The following is a 22,673-nucleotide window of genomic DNA, read 5'->3' as shown; positions in this document are numbered from 1 at the left end:
AAAATTCTTGAGTATATCTCAATCATCTGCAAGAATAATATGGTGGACATGGTGGGGGATTTTAACTTTCCAAATATAGACTGAGACCGTCTTAGTATTAAGGGATCGGATAGAAAGGAATTTTTTTGTGTGTGCGCAAGAACATTTACATATTCAGTGTGTGGACTTGCCTCCAGAAGAAGGTACAACACTAGACCTACTCTTGGGAAATAAGGCAGAGAAAGTGACTAAGTTGTCAGTTGGGGAGCAATTTAGGGCCAAAAATCATGATTCTATTAATTTTAAAACAGTTATGGAAAAGGATAGACCTGATCTAAAAGTTAAAGTTCTAAATTTCAGCAAGGTCAATTGGAACGGTATTTGCCATGAAGTTTCAAAAGTTGATTGGGGATGGATAAACTGACGGCTTGTAGAGGGAAATCTTCAAGAATTATATAACGAGAGTCCAGAGACACGTATGTTTTGTTTGGATGAAAGGCAAGGATGATTGGTGTAGGGAATGCTGGATGCCTAGAGAAATTGAGATTCTGTGCTAGAAAAAGAAGGAAGCATATGTCAGGGATAGATAGTGGGGATCGAGTGTATCCTGAGAGGAGTATAAGGGCAGTTGGAGTATAGTTCAGAAGGAGATCAGGAGGGTAAAAATGGGACATGGGATCGCTTTAGTAAATAGAGTTTAGGAGAAGCCAAGGATTTCTGCAAATGTATTAAGGAGAAAACAATAAATAAGAAAAGACTAGGGACCCTTAAAGAGTAGCAAGGTCACCTACGTGTAGAGATGAGTCAGTTACGAAACGAGCATTTTGCATCAGTGCTTTCTGTTGAAAAGCGAATGAGCCATAGGGAACTTGGGGAAATTGATTGCGAAACCTTGAAAAGTGTCCATGTTACAGAGAAAGAGGTTCTGGCCTCTTATGATGCAAAAAAAAAGGAATAAATCCCTGGGATCTGATCAGGTATATCCTAGACATTTGTGGGAACCTATAGAAGTGATTGAATGGCCCCTTGCTGAAATATTTGTATCATCAATAGCCACCGGTGAGGTGCTGGAAGACTGGAAGTTGGCTAATGTGGTGCCACTATTTAAGAAAGGTGGTAAGGGAAAGCTAGGTAACTCTTGACTGGTGAGCATGACATCAGTGATGGGCAACCTGTGGGACGAGATTCTCAAGGGCAACATTTACTTAAGTTCATAAAGGGAAGGACTGATTGGAGATAATCAACATGACTTTGTGCTTGAGAAATCGGGTCTCACTAAATGCATTGAATTTTTTGAAGAAGTGACGAGAAGGATTGATGAAGGCAGAGTGGTGGATGTTTTCTATATAGACTTCAGTAAGGCGTTCAAAAAGGTTCCGCATGGTAGACTGGTTAGCAATGTTAGATCACATGGAATACAGGGAGAACTAACACTTTGAAAACAAAATTGGCGCAAAGGTAGAAGACAAATCACGGTGATGGAGGATTGCTTATCAGACTGAAAACCTGTGGCCAGCGGTGTGCCATAAGGCTTAGTGCTGGTTCCACTGTTTGATGTTGTCAATCTATAAATTATTTCAATGTTAATAAATAGGTGTGGTTGGTAAGTTTGCAGATGACATTAAAATTGGTGATGGTGTGAACAATGAAGAAAGTTACCTCAGAGTAAAACGGGACCTTGATAAGATGGGCTGATGGGCCGAGGAGTGGCAGTTTAATTTAAATAAATATGGGGTGCTACCTTTTGGTAGGGCAAATAAGGGCAGCACTTGGTAAGGTCCTGGGTGGTGTTGCCGAACAAAGAGATCTTGGAGTGCAGGTTCATAGTTCCCTGAAAATGGAGTCGCAGTTTGACAGGGTAGTGAAGGAGACGTTTGCTATGCTTTCCTTTACTGAGTAGTTGGGAGGTCATATTGTAGCTGTAAAGGACATTGGCTAGGCCACTTTTGGAATACTGCACTCAATTCTTTCTGCCTGCTGCAAGAAGGATGTTATTAAACTTGAAACCGTTCAGAAAAGATTTACTAGGATATTGCTGGGACTGGAGAGCCTGAGCTATAGGGAGAGGCTGAATAGGTTGAGGCTATTTTCCCTCGAGAATCAGAGGCTGAGATGTGACCTTATAGAAGGTTATAAAATCATAGGGGCATAGACAGGGTGAATTGTCAAGGTCTTTTTCCCAGGGTAGGAGCGTCCAAAACTAGAGGGCATAGTTTTAAGGCAAGGGGGAAAAGATTTAAAAAGAACTTAAGGGGCAATTTTTTAATGCAGAGGGTGGTGCATATATGGAATAAGTTGCCAGAGGAAGTGATGGCGACTGGTCCCATAAGAGCATTTAAAAGGCATTTGGATAGGTAGATGAATAAGAAGGTCTTATAGGGATATGAGTCAAATGCTGGCGAGTGGGACTAGATTAACTTAGGATATCTAGACATCATGAATGAGTTGGACAGAAGGGTTTGTTTCTGTGTGGACATTTCTATGTCTTTATGACTCCTCGCTATCCTGTTTTAAACACTTTCAGTCACAATAGCTATTTTCTATTCTGCAAGATCCTTTCCAGAATCGCACGAGCTCTGAAGAACTTGGACCTTCCTCATTGTTCAGCGATGTTTCTCATCGAAAAATGGAATTTACAGTACAGAAGGAGGCCTTAGAACCATTGTGTCTGTACCAGCTTCCGAAAGAGGTATACAGCAAGCTCATTTCTCCAGGTTTATCTCCATCGCCCTATAAAACTCATCACGCATCTGGTGCAGCGATTTACCAACCATCAACAAAATGAGAGTTTTGAGTACTTCCTCTTTATTCTGATTTCCAGCAGTTCCTCATTTTCACCGGTCATCCTGATTCCTCGTATTTCTGGATGATTTGCTGTTCCTTCCTTCACGAAGACAGAACATCGTATTCACCAAGCTGGACAGAGCTGGCCCCTGTTACTTTGTGATTATATCAGGGGATAGCACTCAGGCACATCATGGATTTTTCACCCACTCCTGCACGGAAAGTTCGAAAATGAAACATGTTCACTTGATGGCTATTGTCAGCACTTTCCTCTCCCTGGTGCATATATGGCACACTCACTCAGTGTTGAAAATGCTTTCCTCTCCTCAGTTTCTTTACTTGGCTGATAAACCGTTACATCCTTGCACAGTCCCAGTGACCTGAAATATTAGTGGGTCCGCTCTTCATAGAAGCAGTTGATAATGTAACTGTACAATTTTCTGCACCACAGTCACGATAACAGCAACACCACTGTTGCTGGTGGAGTTCACTGGGGATACTGCTGATGCTATGGCCGAGTGGTATTATTTCTAAACTATTAATCAAGGGACCCAGGTAATGACCCACACCCCGATTCAAATCCCGCCATGGCATATGGTGGAATTTGACTTCAATAAAATATCTAGAATGATGAAATTATGAAGCCATCGTAAATCGTCATAAAAACCCACCTGGCTCCCTAATATTCTTTAGGGAAGGAAATCTGCCATTGTCACCTGGTCAGGCTCCAGACCCAGCAATGTGGTTGACTCTCAACTACCTTTTGAAATGACAAAGCCAGCCACTCGGTTATATCAATCACTATAAATTCTCAAAGAAATGAAACAGGACATACCTATGTATTGGCAATTCACAGCATGTGGAATGCAGTGGTTCAAGAAAGCAGCTCACAAACACCTTCTCAAGGACAACTAGGAAAGGGAAATAAATGCTGGCCCAGCCAGACACATCCAGGTCCCACTTATGAATAAATGAAGATGACCACGTTCAGGGGAGACAGACTGAGGGGGCATTCCTTATTTTAAACAGGGACTTGGATATACATCTACATGGGCATGATATTCAGGAAGATGGAAAAAGGTGAAAAAATGTAATTAATCACACATTTTATTTCCGTCCCAGCTGATCATCAACAATCCCTTTGTTTACTTCTTTTTCTCTAGCTCTCTCTGCATTTATTCAACTCATTCCTTCTCCCCTTCAAAACAAACATCCCTGTCACCAGCATAAATCACAACATTTGCCAGCTTCTTTCAGTTCTGATGCACGGTCAGTGAACTCGAAATGCTAACTCTGTTTTTATTTCGACAGGGCTTGCCAAACCTGCTCAGTTTCCTCAGGACTTTACTTCTTTTGTTTTCAGATCTCCAGCATCTTTCTTTGTTTAATTTAATCGTGAATTTTGTTATTTCATTGGACGTCGACATCGCTGGCAAGGGCAGAATTTGTTAACAATCATTAATTGCCATTGATTGTGACCATTCCACAAGGCAGTTTGGAGCCAAACGCATTGTTGTGGGTCTGAATTCACAATTAACCCAGACCAGGTCATAACGTTAGATGCCTTTACCAGAGGACACCAGTGAAATGAGATAGGTTTTGAGACAAAATGCTGCTGGTTTTATGGTTGCTATTAGTGAAATTCGCTTTGGTTGCAATTTTTATCATTAGTATTTAAGTTCTGCCACCAACTGTGGTAGGAATTGAAACAGTATCTTTAGTGTAATAACCTGTGCCTCTGAATTACCTGCCCAGCGACTTAACTACTCATACATGGTGTCCCTGTCATGAAGTAACTTTAGAGAAAAGAAAAAAGGGTGTGATCAAAATATTTGTAACTGGAAGAGTGGCCAGAAGAGAGCTGGAACCATAAAGTACGAATTTTACCAAGGCATAGATCATAGTTTATTCAGCAACAGAACAAAGGCAGAGGTGGAAAGTGGGTATATTATGGAGCTGGTATTGGACAGGTTTTGTAATTGAGACAATCGCAAGACATAAATCAAAAAACGCTCTCAATGTTGTGAACAGTCCTGTTCTCAGATGTTTCTGAGAGACAAGTCTGAAATTCATGGATAGTGAAGGGAGGTTTTCATGAAAACTGAAGGTAATAGTTTCCATCTTTGCCAAATATAGGTAACAGAAATAGCAATAGAGTTGAATATGTCTTATGGAAGTAATAAATGGGCAGAGACAGAGGCATTTACCAGGAACACCAACAACAGCGAGAATGGGATAGTAACCAGCCTGAATAATCATCAGTACAGCTTCTATCCGAACTGGTAATGTCGGCCAATACGAGGTAAGATAGTAAAGACCATTGGATAAACTCCTGTCCATTGTTGTAACATTCCAGTCCATTGTTCTCAGATTCTGATCCATTGTTGTAACATTCCAGTCCATTGTTCTCAGATTCTGATCCATTGTTGTAACATTCCAGTCTATTGTTCTCAGATTCTGATCTCTCCGCCCCCTCTGTCTGCAGCTGCTGAACCCTGTTCGTGCTGTAGCTGATGCTCCCGCTTATACTATGGGATAACAACTGAATGGAGCCCCTTAGTAATAGGAGGGAGAAAGCCTCCTGTGACACAGGATCCATGGAGACTGACATCAATCACAGTCACTGAACAAACAGTTCCAGTTAACCCGTTTCAATATAGCACCTTCAGTTCACAATAATAACTGGACTGGATTGGATGTTAACATCGTTGGCTGTTGGTCGAACATCCCATCGCCAATTGCTCTAACAAAGTCTTTGGTGAGGAAGAATGATGGATGTTTTCTTTTTTTCCAGGCTAGATGGTTCTGCTGAGTTGTCCATGTACAATGTTGTAACCCCCTGCACCAACACCACCCAAAAAACAAACAATCAAAATGTTGTGACTGTGCTGTTCACTCCTCCACAACCAAAAGATTGTCGCTGGTCATAGTTGCCCTGACCATACAGAGGAAGTGTGGATTTGTCTGGATGTTCCTCTCACTGCTGTCACAAAGCAACTTTGTATCTTCAACACACAATGTTCTTCATTGCAGGTTTTGTGCTTTAATTTTTTTTTTTTTAAACATTTTTTGATTCAGTTTAAAGCCAATAATGGACTTTACAATGACGTTGTTCATTAAAGCCTATGGATTAATGAGTCAGGGACAGAATGAATGTGACATCAGCTTGGAGACAGAGTGTAATGGGGGCAGTGGCTGTGGAGACTGGAGGGCAGTACAGTGATATCCCAATGTCACTCGTATTCGACGAACACTTATTCCAGCAGACAGAACAAAATGTAATTCAAAGCAAGGAAACAGGTTATATTTGGGAAATGGAATGCCAAACAACAATGTGAACACAACTTGAAAATATTAAATGTGATGTCGGGAATTATATATGATGTATACACTGATTAGTCATGGGGTATGCAGATTAATAAGATTGTTCATATCTGCATAGGGTATTCAAAATTAAAAGCAGGCAAAGGTTTCAAAATGTTTGGGTTATAGGGAAATTACGGGATAATAACAGTAGGGATATAGTTCATCACCAGCAGGTGCAGAGATGATAGGCTGAGTGACCACCACCTTTGCTGTAGTTATTCTGAGATATGTATGAAAAGTTTTCGGACCCTGATGGGACAAACATTGTCAGTGAAGGACATAGATTGTGCCGTCATGAATAATCTGTTTCTGTTGTCTTATGAAGTGTAGCTGCCTCTAAAATGTAGTTTCAATCAAAATAGATTTCCTGAAAATTATGCATTTAGGAGGATATGAGCAAAAGTCTTTTTTTTTGGGAACTTAAAGAAGAAACAGACTCTGGTGTAATACAAATATAACTAGCACAACAGCTCTAATGGAAACAGGAATGGTCTATATTGTCCAAATGTAACCAACATCTGGAACCGTCAAGAAAAGCAAAATGTTACAGATTATGGAAATCTGTAATACCAACAGAAATTGGTGGAGAAACGCAGTAGATGAGGCGACATCTGGAGACAGATTTAGAATTAACATATCGAGTCTGACAGGAACATCTTCTGAAAATGTCATATTGGACTCACAAAGGTAATTCTGTTTCTCTCTGCTCAGATGCTGCTCGACCTGATAATTTTTAATCCAGCATTTCTTTTTATTTTCCTTTTGGTCGCAACTTGGCTGATCTGAAACGTAACAGTGAAGCTGCTATTTGAGTTGGCTCTCAAGTATTTGGTAATGGCCATTAAATGAGACATTGCAAAGTTTCTGTATAAATGATCCCTAATATCAATGGCGTGTTGCATTGTGATAAATTGCCATGAAAGGTTTGAACTCAATGGCACTGATGTCGCATGATTAATCCTCTGAAAATAACTGATGGAAAATGATGGGAATCGTTACCTCAATGTCATTCTGTGCTCCTGATGTCGCTGGGGTTACACTCATCTAGCAAGGTCTGACCTCTCTGAGACTTTAGACTAAACTATAAAAACATAAAATATCTTGATATTTTAAATAGGACACATTCATCCATGGGTTTTAGCCGGCACTAGCGACGGCAGACTTTATTTGCACCTGGAGAAGGTGACACAGAGCCGCCTTCCTGAAACTCTTCTAATCCAAGTGTTGCAGATGTATGCATAGAGCTGTTTGTAAGGCATTTCCAAGATTTTTTTTTAATCAAATTATAGTGAAGGAACAACAATTTACTCCCTATCCAGGATGACATGTGACTTGAATGACAACTTGCAGAGATTGGGTTCCCCATTGCTCAGTTGAGAACATTACCAGTGCAAGATTCTCTTAAATTCCCATTGATCACATTTTTGCTCAGGGTCCTTGATGCCGCAGTGAGTCATGTACGACTGGTGGCATGGGAAGTTCCTCTGATCTCACTTCAAATGACGTTGGAACATCAGTTGAAACAATAAAGAGTGAAAGTACAGAACACAGTTTGTTTGAGCAATATGCTCACTGACCTCACAATATTCCAACGAAATTTTAGATATGGACTTCCGGTTCTGTCTGGAGATATTTGTCCTATTCTTGATGAGGCAACTTGGTTAAATACCCTCTCAGAGAGACAGAAAGAAGCTTCACTCTGTACCATTGGGAACAGAACTAACCCATTTCCAGTGCATCAGACAGTGGTAAACACACATTACTGTCTGCTCCTATTGGGCATTGATCATTTCAAACTCATCATTCACTGATAACCAATAGCAACATGGAAATCAGCAGCTTCCATCATCCTAGTTGGAGTACAAAAATGGAAAGGGTGGGGTGGTGAAGTGCGAGAAACTAGGGAAGTGTTGTGACATACAGCGGGGGTGGTAGAAAAGGAGGGTGAAGGGGACGTAGCAGCAGAAGGGGCAGTACAAGGGAAACAGAAGTGTAAGGAAGGAGGAGGAGGAGTGAAAAACCTCAGAAGGGTTCACCAGACACAAAACTTTACCTCTGATTTTTTTCTTCACAGATGCTGCTAGACCTGCTGAGCTTTTCCAGCACCTTCTGTTTTTGTAGCCAGTCCTCTGCTGTGAGAAACAATCCCTGATATGATCTATTAATTTTTCTTCGAGGCAGCCCTTGCCAAGTTGATTAATCCAGTCAATATGCACATACAAACCGCCCATAATTACCATTGTGCCTTTCCTTCAAGCCCTCATTATTTCTGGGTTTATACTATGAACTTATACTTTGGAAACACTATGGGGTTGGGCTGAAAATTAGTCCTACCAAGAAGTTTCTTCCCTTACTTTTCAATTCTTCCCGGACTGATTTATCATTTTGGCCCTTCATGCCAATATCATTTCCTAATACAGCCTTAATATCATCCTTAAGTAATAGAGAAACACCACCTCCTGCTCCTTTTTGTCTACCTTATCGGAATACTGAGTACCCATGGGCATTTAACTCCACAACCTTGACCTTCCTCTAACCAGGTTTCAGTAATCCCTGCCAGGTCATACCGATTGATATCTCTTTGTGCTGTTAGCTCATCAATTTATTCCAAATTCTGTGTGTATTCAGGTACAAGGCTTTTTTAAAATAAGTTCTGTTGATTTGCTTTTCTCTTTTAATACTTTCTTGTGCAAGGTGCTTTCTACACTCTCCATCCTTATTTATTAATTCCTGATAATACTGAGCCTCATCTCTATGGTTTATTCCAACTCCAAAGTGTTTCTGTACTGTACCTTCAGTCACTTGTTCTGCCCTATTACCCAAGAGAAGGTCACAGCTTGCTCCTTCTCTAGTAGGCACATTTACAATTATATAGAATGGAAACAGTCCAACCAGTCCATGCCAAACATAATCCCAAACAAAACTAGTCCCACCTGCCTACTCATAGACCATATCCCTTCAAACCTTTCCTATTCATGTACTTAGCCAAATATCTTTTAAATGTTGTAATTGTGCCCACATTCACCACTTCCTCAGGAAGTTCATCCAACATGCAAACCACCCTCTTTGTGAGAAAAATCCCCTCATGTATTTTTAAAATGTCTCTCCTCTCACCTTAAAAAATGTGTCGCTGAGTCTTGAAATTCCCCATCCGAGAGAAAAGACAATATCATTAACCCTATCTATACCCTCGTTATTTTATAAACTTCTATCAGATTGCCTCTTAACCACCTACATTCCAGTGAAAGAACTCCCAGCCTATCCAGCTTTTCTTTGTAACTCAAGCCTTCCATCCCTGGCAACATCCTGATAAATCTGTTCTGAACCCACTCCAGCTTAAAAATATCGTTGCTATAACCGGGCAAGCGGAATTGATCACAGTATTTAAGAAGTGGTCTCCCAACTGTCCTGTACAACTTCAACATAACATTCCAACTGCTATATTCGAAGGATTGAGCAATGAAAGAAAGTGTGCCAAATCCCTTTTTAACCACCCTATCTATAATGTGACACAAACGTCAAAGCATTATGTTCCTGCACCCCGAGGCTCCTCTGTTCTACAATACTACCCAAGGCCCTAGCATTAATTGTATAAGCCGTATCCTTGTTTGTTGTACCAAAATGCAATATCTCACATTTATCCGGATGGAACTCCATCTGCCGTTTTTCAGCGCATTGAGCAATTTGATCAAGATCCCTTTGTAATCGGAGAAAAAACTTCTTCATTGTCTACTATGCCAGCAATTTTGGTGTCGTCCACAAACTTGGTAGCCATGCCTTCTATATTCTCATCCAAATCATCTATATAAATGACTGACAAGAGAGGACCCAGAACTGATCCCTGTGGAACACCCCTGGTGACAGGCCTTCAGTCCAAAAAAAATTTTTGAACGTGTTTAACAAATTCTTCACTCTCCAAACATGTAACAAAATGTTAGTGCTAGTCAATGTTTGGAAAATTAAAATCACCTACTTTTACAATCTTATTATTCTTACATATATCTGAGATCTCTCTGTATATTTGTTCCTCTGTTTCACTCTTACTGTTGAGGCGGGGTGGGGGGGCGCAATAGTACAATCCCATCAAGGTCATCGTTGCTTTCTTCTTATTTCTAATTTGATCCCATATTTTCACTGGATGACTTTTTAAGAAAGATTTTTGAGTTACAGCAGTAATGTTTTTCTTAATCTAAAACGCCCCTAATCCTCCTGTGCCTCCCTTTCTATCCTTCCTACATCCCCCTCATACTTCTGAACTCCATCAAATGTAGGCCGAGCCCTCACTGTTGTTTTTATGATAAACCCTTCACCCCGGATCATTCTTGTAAACCTACTATGCACCCCCTCCAATGCCAGCACACCCTTCCTTTGATACAGGGCCCAAAACTGCTCACAATATTCCAAATACGGTCTGCCAAGAGCTGATGCAGCATCAGCAGTACATCTCTGCTCTTGTATTCTAGGCCCCTTGAAATAAATATTAAAATGGCATTTGCCTTCCTAACTGCCAACTGAGCTTACATTGTTAACCTGAAAAGAATTCCTGAACTAGGACTCGCAAGTCCCTTTGCACTTCAGATTTCTGAAGCCTTTCCCCATTTAAAAAATGGCCTATGGCTTTATTGTTCCTACCAAAGTGCATAACCCCTCACTTTCCCGCATTGTTTTCCATCTGCCACTTATTTGTCCATTCTCCAAGCCTGTCCAAATCCTTTTGCAGCTTCCCCTCTTTCTCACAATTACCTGTCCGTCCACTGACATTTGTGTCATCTGCAATCATGGTAACAATGCTCTCAGTTCCTTTGTCCTGATCGTTAATGCATACCATGAATAGTTGTGGTCCCAACACCGACCCCTATGGAACTCATCGGGTCACTCCCCGCCATGCTGTCAGAAACCTTTATCCTGACTCTCCATCTTCTGCCAGTCGGTCATTCCATAAACTGGCCACTAACACCATGCTCTTATCTTATTTAGCAGCCCGCTGTTTGGTACCTTGTCAAATGCCTGTGGAAATCCGAATAGATCACATCTATGGCACTCCTTTATCGAACCTACTTGTCACTTCAAAGAATTCTAACAGATTTGTCAGGCAATATTTGCCTTGATGAATTCTGCTCTTTCTTACCGTGCACTTCCAAGTACTCTGTAGTCTTGTTCTTCATAAAAACCTTGCCAAAAACAGAGGTCAGGCTACCCCGTCCATAGTTTCTACCTCTGCCTGCTTCCTTTCTTAAACAGGGGTGTTGCATTAGCCATTTTTCAGTCATCTGGGACCCTCCCTGACTCCAGTGATTTCTGAAAGGCTACCACCCATGCCTCTACAAACTCATCAGCTCTCTCCTTCAGAAGTCTGGGATGTAGTGCATCTGGTCTGGGTGATTTATCACTTTCAGACGTTTCGTCATCCCCAGACCCTTCTTAGTGATGGCCAGTGCACTCACTTCCACCCCATATCTTCAACTTCAGGTATGCTGTTGGTGTCTTCCATTGTGAAAGCTGATACAAGGTATGTATTCAGTTCCTTCGCCATTTCTTTGCGCCCCATTCCTACACCCCCAGCCTCATTTTCCAGGGGTGCAATGTCCACTCTTATCTCCCTGTAACCTTTATAGATACCTTAAAAAAGTATCTTGCAGTCTTCTTTTAGATTACTAGCTATTAGAATCTCATATTTCATCTCTCTCCCATCAGTACTTTGTTTTTCCAGTTTCCTTTTAAAGGATTCCGAATCCTTTGGCTTCCACTCATCTTCACTGCATCGTATAGTTTATCTTTTCCTTTTACACTGTCCCTGACTTCATTTGTCAGCCATAGTTGCCTCACCTTCCCCTTAGTATATTTCTTCTTCCTTGGGATGAATTTTTGCAGTGTGTCCTGAATTACTCCCAGAAAACCCAGCCATTGCTGATTCACTGTCTTCCCTGGTAGGCTTCCCCTTCCATCAACTCTGACCAACTCCTCCCTCATGTCTTTTTAGTTGCTCTTACTCAACTAGAATAGTGTTACATCTTATTCCATCTTCTCCACCTCAAACTGCAGGGTGAACTCTATTACGTTACGGCCACTGCCTCTTCGGGGGTTCCTTCACCTTGAGCTCTCTAATCAAGTCTGCCTCATTACACATCACTAAACCCAAATTTGCCTCTTCCTTATTGGGCTCTATCTCAAGCTATTCCATTAAAATCTCTTTCAGATCTCACAAATCCCTTTTATTGAGGTCCATTGCCAACCTGATTTTCTCAGTCTATCTGCATATTGAAGTCCCCCATGATTATTGCAATTGTGTCTTTCTTACATGCCTTTTCTCTCTCCTGATATTTTCTTCCCCACATCCCGCAGATTGCTGGAAGGCCTGTGCAAAAGATCTATCAGGCTGTCTTTTACTTTGTTGTTCCTTAACTCTATTCACATGAATTCTACGGCTTGTGACTCCATCTCCTTTCTTGCTCTCAATTTAATTTAATTTCTTCGTAAAAGGGCAATATCACCCCTGCTGCCCATCTGTCCGTCTTTTTGTTGGATGTGCATTCTTGGATATTCAGGTCCCAGCCTCGATGTCCTGGCAGCCACGTCTCTGTGAAACCCACAACATTGTACCTAACAATTTCAATCTGTGCTACAAGCTCATTTACCTCACTTCACCTTCTGTATGCATTTAAGTACAGTCCTGCATTGACTGACCCTCTTCTCACAGTTGTCCCCTTATCTGCAGTGCCAGAAGTTGGATTCCTGACCCTTTCCATTTGTTCTGTCCGATTACCTGTTGTGCAAACTTTAACCTGAGTTGAGCCCACCACTTTAACATTTTACATAAATTTCCATGCAACTGAACACATCCCATCATGATTTTAATTTAATATCCTTACTACAGACCCTACTTATATCATTCACCAGGTCTTTGGTCCCTGCATGATTCAGGTGAAGTCTGTCCCATCAGAACAGCTCCGTCCTTCCCCAGTCCTGGCATCAATGTCCAATGAATTTGAGCCCGTGTCTCCCACACAAATCTCAGTCATGCATTTAACTCTTTAATCTTGCTGACCTTGATCCTGTCTGTTTTATGGATCAGGTATTAATCCAAAGATTATTACCTTTTTTGTTGTACACTTTAATTGAGCCCTGAGCTGGTCATATTACTTCAGCAGAATCTCGTTCCTCTTTTCTATCTGTATCGACAACGCTACCATTCCTCTCCCACTCCAAGTTCCTTTGCAGCCCAGATGAAATACCCTGAGCACAGGCACCTCATAGGCAACACAGCCTTTGGGACTTCTGTTTCTGGCAACAGAGAAGAGTGTCTATTTCCCTGACAATACTATCCCCGATTAAAACTACACTTTTTTTATTTTCCCCCCTCTTAAATAACCCCCTCTACCAAAGTGTTGTGGTCTGTTTGCCCATCCTCCCTACAGCTCCCGCTCTCATCCGCGCAGGGAACAAGAATCTCAAACCTGTTGCAAGCTCACAGGCTGAGGCTCCATCAGCACCCCCTTTGTTTTCTTCTACCTGTCTCACTCATGGTCACACCTTTTTGTTCATGACAGCTAAGTGAATTTGAGTGAATCTGAAGGGTCTGACTGCCTGCTGAAACAGAACATCCAGGTAACTATTCCCCGTCCCTGATGTTGTTTTTAAACCATTAACGGGATGAGGGCGGCACTGGCAAGACAGCATTTATTGCCATTGGTGTGGGTCTGTAGTCACATGTAGGCCAGACCAGGTAAGGATGATATTTTCCTTCTCTAAGGACTTTAGTGCTTTTCGGGTTTTTCCCCGACAATCAACAATGGATTCATGGTCATCATTAGATTCTTAATTCCATATATTTTATTGAATTCAAATGCAACCATGTGCTGTGATGAGATTCAAACCCGGGTCTCCAGACTGTTTCCTGGGTCTCTGGATTAATAGTCTGGCAATAATACCATGACGTCATTGCCTCCCCTGAGTGTGTGGCAGTGTTCAGAGCTCAGGCTCCAGCTCATCAATCTGAGCCAGAGTTCCTCAAGCAACCAACACTTGCTGTGAATGGTGTCACTGTGAACCACAATGGGGTCCACTGGCACCTACGTAATGCAGTGACAACACATCGTCTGGACCAACATCTCTATTTTAATTACTTCTTGCTTTGATTTTTAAAAAAAATTTGGACTGAACCAAAGTCCATCATTGGTTGGGAGATTAATTGACTACGCTGAAGAAGTTGGCATAAGGCGAATTAGGCAGATATCTTGAGGGTTTGTGTGGCCGGCAGAGATTAGAGATGGGAATGATCGCTATCATGAAGGGATTTGCAAACAAGGATAAGATTTTTTTCAAAATGTTGCTTTTTCTCAAATGGCAAGCACTTCAGCTCAGTGAGCTCAGGGTGAGGAGGACAAGACTCAGTGCAAGTGAGTACACAGAGAGCGGAGTTTTGGATGATCTCAGGATTACAGGGAGGTTGAAAACGGAAGCTGGATCAGGAGTGTTTTAGGGCCATTCAATCTTGAGCATACAAATGCCTAACTCTATTACCTACCTTTGGCCCACATCCCTGAATACCTCTGCTAAACAAAAGTTTATCTATTTCAGATTTAAAACAAACAACTGGGTGTTTGGCATCAACTGCCATTTTTGGAACATAGTTCTGAACTTTTACCACCCCTTTACCACCCTTTTTGTATAGAAGTGATTTGTAACATCTCTCCTGCACAGAATATGCTCCCAGGTTTTCGATTGAATTGGAGGAAATTTCTATTTATCCTGCATTGGATGTCGGGGCATTGTTTGACTTAGAAAGAGCTTCGAGTTAGCGATGGTCACATAAGCCTTGTCCTTGATGGTTTTGGAAATGGCTGGTTTGGGAGCTTTTGCTAAAGTTATGGTACCTGTTGGTCGATCATGCCCCTCTCAATCACCATCTCCTCCTTCCAGACCTCTCTCTTCAACCGACCCATCAACTCTCGCCATCCCATTCAGGCCAGAGTCTCTATGACCAGACAGGGTGGCAGCTTGCCTCCCTGAAGAACGTTGGTGCACCATTTGGGTCCTTATGACAATTGGTAGCTTTCATAGTCCCCTTTTCTGAGTGCCCAGACCCACAAATTCAGCTCAATTTCACAACCTGCTTTGTCATTGAGTAATGCTAGAGTCTATTAAAGTTGGAATAACAGAGCATTCAGAAATATATGAAAGAATTAAGAAGAGTCAGTGTGATTTCATGAAGTGGAAAACATAGCTGACAAGTTTATTAAGATATTTTCAGGCAGGAACATGCAAGATAAATAAGAGGGAAACCAAAAGATAAAATATATTTGGATTTCCAAAAAGCATACGGTAAGGTATTTTATATGAGACTACTTCATACAGTAAGAACCCATGAACCCACACTGTTGGGGATATGTATTGGTCAAGGATATTTTTCAAGGATTGGATAATGAATTAAAGACAGAGAGTCGAATTAAAGAGGGCAGTTTCGTGATTGCAAATTGTAACTTGTGGATTCCCGCACAGGGAACAATGCTGGGTCCACAATTATTTACAATATATATTGCCACCCAGGTTGATAGCGTTGTTAAGAAGACGTACAGTATGTTAGGTTTTATTGGTAGAGGGATTGAGTTTCGGAGCCATGAGGTCATGTTGCAGCTGTACAAAACTCTGGTGCGGCCGCACTTGGAGTATTGCGTACAGTTCTGGTCACCGCATTATAGGAAGGATGTGGAAGCATTGGAAAGGGTGCAGAGGAGATTTACCAGGATGTTGCCTGGTATGGAGGGAAGGTCTTATGAGGAAAAGCTGAGGGTCTTGAGGCTGTTTTCGTCAGAGAGAAGAAGGTTAAGAGGTGACTTGATACAGACATACAAGATGATCAGAGGATTAGATAGGGTGGACAGTGGGAGCCTTTTTCCTCGGATGGTGATGGCTAGCACGAGGGGACATAGCTTTAAATTGAGGGGTGATAGATATAGGACAGATTTCAGAGGTAGGTTCTTTACTCAGAGAGTAGTAAGGGCGTGGAATGCCCTGCCTGCAAAAATAGTAGACTCACCAACTTTAAGGGCATTTAAATGGTCATTGGATAAACATATGGATGATAATGGAATAGTTTAGGTTAGATGGGCTTCAGATTGGTTTCACAGGTCGGCGCAACATCGAGGGCCGAAGGGCCTATACTGCGCTGTAATGTTCTATGTTCTATGTTCTATATTAATCACCTGGAAGACAGAAGAGAATGTACTGTCACCAAGTTCACAGGTGACACTAAATAAATGGAGGCAAGGAGTAAGGATGGTACAACGAAACTACAGAGGGATGGAAACAGGATTAACAAGCAGACAAAAACTCAGTGGGTGGAATATAATGTGGGAAAATTGAGGTTTATGTATTTTGGCACGAAAACTAGGAGAGGAAATGTTATTTTCATGGGAAAAACACTGCAGAAAGCTGCATTACAGAGAGAACTGTGGGACGTTGTGCTTAAAAGACAAAAAAGCTGGCATCCAGTTTCGACGGGTAGTCTGGAAGGTAAATAATCTGTTGACCTTTATCTAAAGGGAATGGGGATGTCTTATTAAAACTGTACATTACACTAGTCAGATCACACCTGGAATACTGTGAATGGTTTGAGTCTCCTGAGTTTTGGAATGGCAGTTCAGGGAATTTTAACAATATCGATCCTAGATATGGGAGGATTTTCTCAGGAGATGAGATTGAGGAGACTATTTTTGTACTCCCAAGATCTTGTTGTTCTAGATTGACCCACATGAGGAAATATCCACTTCACATCTACAATCTCAATTACGTTTAGCTTCTTACGGACCTCAATGAGATCTCCTCTCATTCTTCTAAACTCCAGAGAATATAGACCTGTACTGCTCAATCTCTCTCCATAAGACAAACTCTTCATCTCTGGAATCTCTTCTTAACTGCCTCTAATGCAACTAGACCCCTCCGACATTCAGTACACCAAAACTGTACAAAGTACTCCAGTTGCTGGATCACTAAAGGCTGGCATAGTTGCAGAAACACTTCCCAACTTTTATAAACGCTATTCTTTTTTTTTGAAGAAATAGAAGCTGAAATTGCACTTGCTTTGCTGATTACCTGCTGTGGATAACCTGTATGTGGGTTTTCTGTGATATATACAATGATGCCCAGATCCCTCTGCACCAAAACGCTCTGGAGTTTCTCTGCCTTTTAGTTAATAAGTTGCCTTTCAATTGCTCTGGCTATAATATATAACGCCATACTTACCCACGTTAAATTTCATCTCCCGAATGTTGGTTCATTCACTGCACTGATCCCAATTGATTTGCACATTTCATGCATGTTCATTGCATCCTACTTTTCCACCTATTTTCCTGTCATCTGAAAATGTGGCTATAGTATTTTCTATCTCTTTAAACAGGTAATGACATAGATTTATAGTTGCAAATAGTTTGGGACTGGGTACTGAACTGAATGGCACCTCAAAAGTTGTCAACCAGAAAACGACCCTCTATTCCGTCTCTGTCTATTTTGTTGGTTCACCAATTCTCTATCAAAGATAACAGATTACTCCTAAACCCATGCACTCTTATTTTATGGATTAATTATTTGTCTGGCACTTTATTCAATGCCTTCTGCAAGTCCAGATGTATCACATCTCCAGGAGCCGAATTATCCGCCTTGCTTGCAGTGTTAACCACCGAGCCACTGTACTGCCATCTTTAAAGGACTTGAGCAAATAATTTAAACTGTATTTATTCTTCCTGGAAACATGCTGATTGTGATTGATTGTGGTTTGACTTTGCAAATCTCCTGTTATTCATTCGTTGACAATGGATTCTCGCAATTTATCTTGAATCCCAATACTTTGCTCACTACTTTTTGTTCCCTAGTGAAGATGATTATTCTAAGTTCTTCCCTTTCTTTCATCTCTACCTCAATTCTTGTGCCATGGGCCCAAAGCAGTAAAAGGTCTCCTCTGATTGCTGTGTAAGGGCCTGAGTTACTGAATGGACACATTCTATGTTAAAATAGGTTTATCATTCAATCTTGTAAACTCCAATGGGTTTTGGGTTAACCTCATCATCCTTTCCTTATCGGTGTTATGAAGTTAGGTAGATTATTTGTGGACTGGGAGGCAGGACGTTAGAATTTGATGTTTATAAAATATTGATGTTTTTAAAGTGTTGTGGGGGGGAAGCAGTGCGTGGTCCTTTTGAAAGATCGTGTGTTGTTTTCTATGCTTCGAAATTCAAAAAGGATGTCTTTGGGCAGCAGGTTGTGCGCTTGCAGGTGCACAGAAAACCTGAATTGAAACATTTGTGTCAAAAAGCAGAGTAGTTAGCAGGCCAAGTATCAGTTTTGTTTTGTTATCAAGACAACACGTTTTGAATTTAGGCAATTAATTTGACCCAGGCACTTCGATATCAAAAAACAATTAAATTTCAATCTGATGGTTTTGACAACATTGGGCTAATCCTCTTGTAAGAAATTGATATGTCATCTAAGGTATAAAAGAAGGTGCAGTTGGACAAAGACAGCGTAGCGAACTGCCATCTGCCAAAGTTAACAGCCCTCAGCAATAAAGACAGAATCACTAGCTCAGCATTAGAGAAAGCACCATTTAAATCAAAGGTACCTACGGCACAACTAGTTAATATTTGTGACAGAAGATTCGATGTAGAAAGCGTTCCTGACAGAACATTTGACAGAGAATGCACAAAGCATTCTGGAAGATGTAACCTGGGCGTAAGTTCGAAAGACTAGATTCTACTTTTTTTATTTTGTTTTATATATGTGGGACTTATATTTATTGGAGCAGTATGGCATTAGAATTTTGTTTTATTTGGGAATTGCTAGTAGTTAGAAGGCGTGTAGTTTGGTTGTTAATAGTTTAGTTAATTTGTTAAGAATTAGAGTTAAGTAAATAAATTGTTACTTGTTGATTGTAAAGTGAGTGTCAGGGATTTATTTCATTTAACCATTAAAAGTTGTTGAAAAGAAAAGATAACACCACTTTGCACACTGCTTTTAACAGATTATAGGGCGAGTCACTCCTCTCTGGGTGTTTCAGTTTTATTTCTCAAACAGGGGTCAACTTCCGCTTTATAACACATTCATTGAAGGAATCAGTTTAGGGAAGCATCTCTGAGCTGCTTCCAATACAACATTACCCTTTCTTCAGTGAGGAGATTAAATCTGTACACACTACTCCAGATATGATCTCACTAAATCCTGTACAGTGGAAACAACATGTTGCCAGCCTGCTGTAAGGCTCCCAACCTAGTGCAGCATCAGCTCACTGGAGGAACACACAGCATTATTGAAATATTATTGTCCTTCTCTACCGGAGATCTGGTGAAAATGTCACAATGACACTTGAGAAGAAGCATGAAGATGTGGTGAGATGATTTCAATGTTCAGATAGGCCGTGCCAAGTATCCCGCCTGAATCTACCAGAGCCCACATCATTCAGATTCCTTAATCTGGTGAAATGGAGTTTAGAAACAGCAAGGAGAAGCAAACATTGATGCGAGTTATATTTCAAAGACAAAACTGCAGTATAAATGTTGGGCATGTTATCAAACAGGAAATTAGATACACAAGTTTGTGGGTACTGCAGTAATAATGGACAGATTCAATTTTCATCTAATCTGTGTTAATCCAAGTGAATTCTAATGCTGGGGAAAATGGATTTCATGAGCATGTATGAAGTGGCTTGCTTTAACACTATGTTGAGTGCCAAGGTAGAGATCAGGCTATTGAGGAACTGGTATTGTGTGATCAGAATGGCGAGTTGAAAACCTTGCTGTAAAAGAAGCTTTTGGGAGTAGTGACGATAATAGTGATCTTGAATTTTATATAACATCTGAAAACACTTATCTTAAAAAAAAATTACAGTTATAAACCTGTGTAAGGCAAGCCATGAAGGTATGAGGGCCAAGATGACTTCAGTGAGTTGGAAAAGTACATGGAAAAGTTTTAATGAGAGACAGGCATTGTCTGTTACTTGTAGAAACATTGTAAGGTGGACAATATACATATATCCCCGAAGGGCAAACTGCAAAAGGGAAAGATGACTCAATGATTATCAATGAAAGAAGTTAAAGATTGCATTAGATCAAAGAATGTAGATTGTAAAAATACCGGACATAGTGATAAACCAATGGATTTGGATAAATTCAACCAAGAAACTGATTTTTTTAAAAAAATGAAAAGAGAACAATAATTCAAACTAACAAGAAACATAAAGACTGCCAGAAGGCAAAAATGAAAACAAGGTCAAATATGGAACAGTGAATGTGTGGAGAGGATAATATATTGTGGAGAACAGAGACATTACAGCGAAACTAAACAGTTACTTTGTGCCTGTCTTCATGGAGGAAGATGCAGAAAATCTCACAGACATATTAAGTGACCGTGGGACGTGTGTAACTAAAGACAATGACGAAGTAGCATTTGAAAACATAGCTGGATTGAGCCTTGATAAGTCTGACGGACCAGATGTACTTCATACTAGAATTTCAGAGGAAGCAGCCACAGACATATTGATTGCATTGGGGATCACTGTGTTATTTTTCCATACTTTCTGCAAAGGCAGGAAGCCTATCTGGTTAACGAGAAGGTTGTAAATGTAATCCAATGGTTTAAGAGGAGAATAAGGGGGAGATTGGCCAACTACAGACCAGTTAACTTGTAATTCACAGGAGGGAATCTGTTGGAATCTATTATAAAGGATGTCATATTGGATATTTAGAAGGTAATAACAAAATTAGAGAGAATACTAATGAATTTATGAAATGAAAATTACAACTGACAAACTTTCTTTTACAAACTGTTTGAAGATGTTTCTGATAGACATAGACAATGGAGAAATAATGGATGTGGTACTTATGGATATTCAGAAGGATTTTCTAAGAGATCACATAGTGAGTTTTTAAATTAAAGCGAAGAGGTAGAGGGGGGAGCATATGCAAATGGAAGGTGAATGGTAGGTTTACCTTCATTGAAAGGGAATCGGAATACAGAAGTAAAGATGTCCTGCAGCAGTTCCATGGAGTGTTGGTGAGACTGTACTTGAAGTAATGTGTACAATTTTCTAAGAAAGAATATACTGAACGAAGAGGAAGTGCAATGCTTATTCTCGAGATTACTCCTATAGATGGCAAGATTGTCTGACGAGAAAACTCGGCCTGTGTTCTCTAGTGTTTCAAAGAGTGCGAGTGATCACAGTGAAACTTATTAAATTCTCACAGAGGGGCCTGACTAACACAAGGGCATGGAGAAGTGCCAGCAGGCAAGATTAAGGAGAATCTCAAAATATTCTACATGTACATCATGCGGAAAAGAACAACCAGGGAAAAATTCGGTCCTATCAGAAACAAAGGGGCAATCTGTGTGTGAAGCTGGAGAACACTGATAGATAAAAACCGAAAGAACTGCGGATGCTGTAAATCAGGAACAAAAACAAAGTTGCTGGAAAAGCTCAGCAGGTCTGGCAGCATCTGTGAAGGAAAGGCAGAGTTAACGTTTCTGGTCCAGTGACCCTTCCTCAGAACTCCTCAGAATTCCTCCTCGGATCCAAAACGTTAACTCAGTTTTTTCCTTCACAGATGCTGCCAGACCTGCTGAGCTTTTCCAGCAACTTTGTTTTTAAACATTGATAGATTGTTACCTGAGTATTTTGCATCTGTTTTACGTGGGAGAAGGAGGATTCGGGGACAGAATTCGAGAAGATGGAATGTGAAGCCCTTGAGCAGATGGATATAAAATGCGAGCAGCAATTGAGGGTTTTGGCTGATATAAAATTGGACAAAATCTCTTGTCCGGCTGATTTGTATCACAGGACGCTGTAGGAGACAATAGAGGGAAGACTCTGAACCAAATTTTTCAGAATTGCCACAGTGGAAGTGCCAGAGGACTGGAGAACAACTAATGTGGTTCCGTTTTACAGGAAGAATGGCAGAGATAGACCGGGAAATGATAGGCCAGTGAGTATCAGATCGTGTCAGGGATACCATGGGAGAAAATAGGAAAGGAGAAAATTGATATGCATTTAGAGAAGCAAGGTTTGATCAGGGATAATCAGGATGACTGCATCAAAGCGAAGTCATGTCTAACAAATGTAATTGATTTTTTTTCAAGGTGGTTATTTAAATGGTTTTTCTGCGAGGCCTTTTGACAAAGCTCTACATGGGAAACTCATAAAGAAAGTAGAATCTAATGGTATCAAGGGTAACTTGGCAAGTCACACTCAAAATTGACTTAGTAGCAGGAGACAGAAGGTAGTGATAGAAGGCTGTTTGTGTGACTGGAGACCAGGTCCTTGATGAGACCTCATCTCGAACGTTGTGCAGTATTGTGTGCAGATTTGGTCTCTTTACCTCATAAAGGACGAACCTGACACTGAGGGAGTGCAGTGAAGGATGACCAGACTGATCTCTGTGATAACAAGGTGCAGGGCTGGATGAACACAGCAGGCCAAGCAGCATCATAGGAGCAGAGAGGCTGACGTTTCAGGCCTAGACCCTTCATCAGAAAAAGCTTTTTCTGATGCTGGGTCTAGGCCC

The 22,673-nt window shown here is 40.9% G+C and overlaps 1 pseudogene; it reads left to right on the top strand.

Moving 5' to 3' along the window:
- Positions 1-5,048: 5,048 nt before the first annotated feature.
- LOC125483807 overlaps positions 5,049-22,673 on the top strand; it is a 42,591-nt pseudogene continuing 24,966 nt past the window's right edge.

The sequence above is a fragment of the Rhincodon typus genome, chromosome 8 (assembly GCF_021869965.1).
Source record: "Rhincodon typus isolate 14 chromosome 8, sRhiTyp1.1, whole genome shotgun sequence".
Classification (NCBI taxonomy): domain Eukaryota; kingdom Metazoa; phylum Chordata; class Chondrichthyes; order Orectolobiformes; family Rhincodontidae; genus Rhincodon; species Rhincodon typus.
Note: the sequence above shows the minus strand (reverse complement) of the source record. Positions and strands in the feature narration are given on the sequence as shown.